The following is a 6476-nucleotide window of genomic DNA, read 5'->3' on the forward strand; positions in this document are numbered from 1 at the left end:
TCTAGGATTCGCAACAAGAGTAGGGATGTTGCAAAGACCACGCCGGCAGTTTTCATGCGCGATTCCACTCCATCACATATTTGGATTCTGCAGAAATGTTAGAAAAGTTATCTATGGGGCTAAGCATACAATCGCGCTGACGCGAAGGGGCGATGATAACAATGCAATATGGCATGCTGCTGGCGTCGCTGCCGGTAAAGTCGTTTTAACTAAAATGGCATTGTGGATGCCGGTGTTGACTCCATCAGTTACCACGGAAGCACGATTGTTAGCATTTATGGAACAGGGAGGGAAATCGTTGTTGAGTTGGCTAGCGGTAACAACTGATGCTAAAGAGGATAACGTCGCCGATACGTTTACATGGCACCTGGCGTCAAAACAGGGTGTTTCAGCCCCGCGTCATATTTTTATAGCGCTACAGAATAGGGAACGATTGGGCAGTCAAGAACGCAGTCATATGATATTTGATCAATTAGGAGTCAGGGATGTTTCGCTGAGAATAAACGGACAACAGGAACCATCCGAGGATATACAGCTTAATTACGGCGACAACCATATCGCACGTGTGTATCATCGATTGCTGTCGTATATGGGTCGTGATCAAAACGTCGACACTGGTTTGCAAATATCACAACTTGATTTTAAAAACCTGTATCCGATTTATTATTTTTCGCTGGAACATCTTGATTTAACGAGACAATCCGTCGTTGATATACACTTCCGAGCTCGTATAGCCCCGGCTGGTGCCAATTACAGAGCGGTTGCTGTCATTCTCAGCGATAAATCAATGCTGTTGGAAGGTGTTGGTGGACGAATGAGAATCATTGATGCACCAGTGGAAAACATGTAATTGAAAGCACAAACGCGTTTACAATAAATGTCGTATAGTGTCGTCAGTGTAGAGTTGACTGATGGTCAAGTCAAGAAATTACGATCAAAGTCGGCTAAACAATGCGGGACCACAATAACGCTGAAGCCGTCACAGATGGCAGGTGGTAATCATAAGATATCGTTGACGGCGCGTCAAATAAAACATTTCAATGATGCGATGAAGAATAAAAAGGGTGTTCAAATAGATTTTTCAGCCGCAGCAATTAAAAACATGGAAAGGACCGGTGGGATATTTCCACTGTTAGCTGCGATTCCAGCGTTGATTGCCGCGGCCGCACCAGCAGTGGCTAAGGCGGCGGCGTTAGGAGCCGTTGGTACCGCGGCGGGGATGGCATTGAAGAAGGCAACCGGGAAAGGTTACAAAAAAAAACGACCCGTGGCCGGAAAGGGTCTAAGACTACCGGGAACCCCGTATTCATGGTACTCGGGAAAGGGTCTAAGACTACCAGGAACCGTTTATTGACTCGGGAGTCAATGACTCCCATGTCTAATTTTGATTTAATAGGCGCCGCAAACGCGCTAGCGATAAAAAACTTCAGAGGTGTTTTTATGAGGGATCAATTACCGGCGGCCCCAAGGAATACTGAAACAGGCATAATTAACCTCGATGGGTCCTCCGGAGCGGGAACTCATTGGGTTGCGTACGCGATTGATCCGCGTGCAATCGTCTATTTTGATTCATACGGGTTAGCCCCGCCGAAAGAGTTCATGCGGTATGTCCGGGCGTGTTCAGCCCGGGCGTGTTCAGCCCGGGTTTTTTATTCCACGCTGCCAACACAGCGATTAAGTGACCCACCGATATGTGGCCGTGAGGTATTGAACGTACTCGCGGCGATTTCATCATCGCGGAAACCACCTCATGTGGTTGTAAACGAATACACTAGTGGGGTTGTAGAAGCTCAACGGATTTTAGAGAATAACATTTACAATAATAATGATTGATATCTGGGGGCGACCGGTTTCGGCGCTGAAACAATCCGCGGAAACGACCGCCGCCGACATAAAAAAACTAATTGAGGATGAAATCGCTGATATGTTGAATCTAACAAGTGTTGACCCGGGCGAAATAGTTGTATTTCAAGACCGCCAGGGTAAATTGAAATCCGGTAATGTGTCACTGAATGACGTTTTAATACGACAGCGTGATGCCGCCGAGGACACTATCGCGCTGTATACCAGCGACGGACGACTCAAACCGGGTGAATCCATCTTGACGATAAATGGAAAAATAAGTACACTTGGCAACAATTATGTAACCATGTCGGATTCGTTAAAGGGTTTACGTGGTGAATTTAACTTGCAGGGAGAACAGTTCAGGTCGATAATAACGCACATCGGCGAAATGCGAGACATTGTCGAAAGATTTTTTCGGGGACCCCCGACGGCAGACGAACCAAATCTTGTAAAAATAAAAAATGCTATTTCGGATCTTATGGAGATGTCGGCCAATTTACCCCCGTTGCGAAAAAATGTTAACAGGATCGATGACAACTTTGATAAATTCTTTGGTAAAAAAAATACCAAGCCGGATGAGATTACAATAACTATAAATGATATCACTGCGTATGGACAGGAAATAAAAACAATCAAAACTGATGTTGCAACAAACAAAAGGAGTGTAGACGCGCATGAACGGGAAATAGAAATAATCGGCGCTAATGTTGCAACGATCATAAATAATGTAGACTCGCATGGACGGAAAATAGAAACAATCAAAACTGATGTTACAACGATCATAAATAATATGGACACGCATACACAGGAAATAGGAACAATCAAAACTGATATTGAAGCGAACAAAAAGGGTGTGGACGCGCATACACAGGAAATAGGAACAATCAAAACTGATGTCGAAGCGAACAAAAAAAATGTAGACGCGTATTGGCGGGGAATAGGATTAATCAAAACTGATGTTGCAGCGAACAAAAAAGGTATAGACGTGCATACATATGAAATAGAAACAATCAAACTTGATGTTGCGGCGAACAAAAAAAGTATGACCGAGAATACACGGGAAATAGAAACAATCAAAACTAATGTTGTAACGATCATAAATAATGTAGACGCGCATAGACAGAGAATAGAAACAATTAACACTAATGCTATAGCGAGCAAAAAAAGTATAGACGTGCATGAAGGGGAAATAGAAGTACTCAAAATTAATGTTATAGCGAACAAAAAAAGTATAGACACGCATATACAGGAAATAAATACACTCATTACTAGGGTTGCAGCGAACAAAAAAGATGTGGACACGCATATACAGGAAATAGGAACGATTAAAACTGATGTTGAAGCGATTAAAGACGGACTACCGAGAGTAGCAGAGCAATTCGAAAAAATAAAAATCCCTCATGAGAACATCATCAACACAGTATACACAATTCGGCATGGATCATTCGATTGGACTCCTACACAGAATACAGTAAATATTACCGCAACTGTTAAGGGTATTTATCGATTGACACTGGTTTCAATGATGCAGTTTAATATATTATCGTCGAGTTCATCCGGGTTTAACAATACAATATCAACAATTATAGACAGGAACGCAACTGAACAGTTTACAATTTATGCCGTTGATAGAAATCTAGCCCGGGCAAACATTACATGGTATGTGGAATTTGCAGCGAATCTAAGTAATTAAAAACACTAGCTCTTTTAAAATAAAAATGACCACCAAGGAAGTTGAATCAGAGGTATCACCGACGTCACATCAATATCGATTCGATACCGCAAAAGAATTTTCCGCGAACTTGAAAACGCTTTCCGAACAATACCGTGTAAAAATAAAAAAATACCGTCGTAAAATAACCGCCATCGACGCGGTCGTGTACTCGGTGTCGGGTATAGTAGCTGGCACCGGTGTTATTTTATCCACGGTAACCACGATAGCCCCGATCGCTGTTCCAATCGCTATCTCCGCGATGACAACAATTGCTGGAGTCGCCAACGCAATCACTAGGAAGATATCATCGTGTTTTCAGAAAAAACTCAACGAGTATACAGTAAAACATCAAATAGTATCCGACGCATACTCGAAATTATCCGGGTTAATCTCGTTATCGATTGATAATTTGTTCGTATCCGATGTTGAATTCTCCACGATGGTCCAGTTATATAGCTCCGCGATGTCAAAAATCGAGGATTTTCAACTGGAAGCCGAAACCACCTGGTTGTTAAAATTAGACACTAAAAACAACGAATAATAATAATGTCGCTGAACCCCGAAGGGTCTCAATTACTTCAGCGGATCGCGGAGAACACCACTCCGGTACAAACAAGTATGATATCGATAACATCAACGAAACCCGAATTCAGTGTGAACTTCCCATCACCGGTTCCAGTAAAGGAAATAACGCTGGCAAAATTGCGAGTATATCACAGTTGGCCTAATATCCGAGCGGACGCATTTAACGGACAACAACCTAATAACTCGCTGGTTTTTGCACGGACAAATAAACCCGATGGGACCCCAAACTGGGAGGAGGTTACAATACCAACTGGGTCATACCAAATAGAGCAAATCAATAAAGAATTTCAACGCAGGATAAAATCGATCACAGGAAAGGAATCAAAAATCGCTATTACGGTTCATGAACCGACGTTATCGTCGACGATTGAAATAAGCACACCGGGGTATATGGTTGATATTTATAACAGTTCAATAAGAACCATACTAGGATGGCCTGAGAATCCACCCGCGGACACCCCCCCATCAACTATCCTCAAACACGATAACGGAGATGGTGGTAGGCATATTGCTCCATACAACGTAAATATCGCATCGGTGATAGCAATCAATCTAGTGTGTGATGTTATCGAAGGGAGTTACCAGGTAGATACCAAGCAATCAAATCAAGCTCAACAGGGGTATATCCTTTATTCGTTTTCACCAACAGCCCCTCCGGGATTTTTGATCATTGAGAGTCCGATTAATCCGGTCTATATGCGATGCCATGATCGGTTTTTAACGAGAATTAATTTCAGACTTACCGATCAGTCAAATAACCTAATTGATCTGCAAGAGGAGGAGTTAGTGATCACTCTGTTTGTAAGATCATAGCAGCAGAGGGGGCAATGACATCGACGCGGTCGTCGATGTGCTTACCGGACGCTGACGACGCTGGGGATCAGCGCGCAGAAGGTGTTAATTAAACCAAATGACGACGCGACGATCCCCCAACGACGTCGTCGTTTTTTTTTTACCAGGCGCTGACGACACAGGATCGTTGAGTGCAGAAAGTAATAATTAAGCAAAATAACGATTGGACAAAATGTCCGATTCGCCCCCTCTGCTGCTGATTAGCCAATACCGTCTAACTCGACTGAAACAGCTCTTGCATATTGAGCTGAACCATTACAAAATACATAAAGCGCTGTATACCCTAACTTTTAAGAAGCACAATTTGAACGTTATATTAAATTCAAATTATCACCTTTCAACGTCATTGGAAGTCAAGTAGGGCGGAGAGAAATATGTGAAAGTCACCAGATAACGATTCATCGAGGATGCGGGAGGTCGTGGGTTCGGTCCCCGGCTGAGTCATACCAAAGACTTACAAAAATCGTACTAACAGCTGCATCGCTTGGCGCTCAGCATTAAGAGGTTAGTGTTAGGAGTGGTCGCCCTGGTGTCAGGATAATGTGACTGGGTGGGACATCATGCTACATGTCTGCGGCATGATGCCCCAGAGCTCTACTGTCACACTGTAGACATCGTAGCGATATGACTGAAATGTTTTTAAAGCTACGTTAAAAATCCAAATCACACACACACACACACACGCGCGATTCAGCGACCCACCGTACTACAGAATTCCTTCGGTGACAGAAAGATATGTATGAAGGTAAAAATACATGTAAGCATGCGGACCTTGTTTAAGGATCATCTCATTAAATCATTAGCCGGCTATCGTTTCATGAGAGTGAATGAAGCGGCCAAAATGATGATCACCTAATTAACGATAGTACTTGGCAAAGAAATCTAATTAATTTAATATATTAACTGTATAAAAGAAAACGGGCAAATGTGGTGTCGATCACTGGAAGAAAACAATTATATCTATGACTAATAAAAAAAAGAATCAAATCCACATAGGATATGCGTAACAGAAGTAAAGAAAATTCAAGATACAAATGAAAGATAAAGATGAGGGTATATTATTTACAGAGAATTTACTTGACCGTAAAGTTGTGCACACTTGATGTAGCACGTAAAGATCATTAAAGGAGACGATTGGAAGAAAATGTGTTGTCCTACAGCACACGGGCACTGTGTGACGAGTCATATGCATTACTTGCACGAATCACGTGCATTACATGCACGAGTTACATGCATTACTTGCACGAGTCACATGCATTACTTGCACGAGTCATATGCATTACTTGTACGAGTCACACGCATTACTTGCACGAGTCATATGCATTACTTGCACTAGTCACATGCATTACTTGCACGAGTCATATGCATTGCTTGCACTAGTCACATGCATTACTTGCACGAGTCATATGCATTGCTTGCACGAGTCACATGCATTACTTGCACGAGTCATATGCATTACTTGCACGAGTCATATGCATTA

This window comes from Sinohyriopsis cumingii, chromosome 11, assembly GCF_028554795.1.
Source record: "Sinohyriopsis cumingii isolate HCF-2022 chromosome 11, ASM2855479v2, whole genome shotgun sequence".
NCBI lineage: Eukaryota > Metazoa > Mollusca > Bivalvia > Unionida > Unionidae > Sinohyriopsis > Sinohyriopsis cumingii.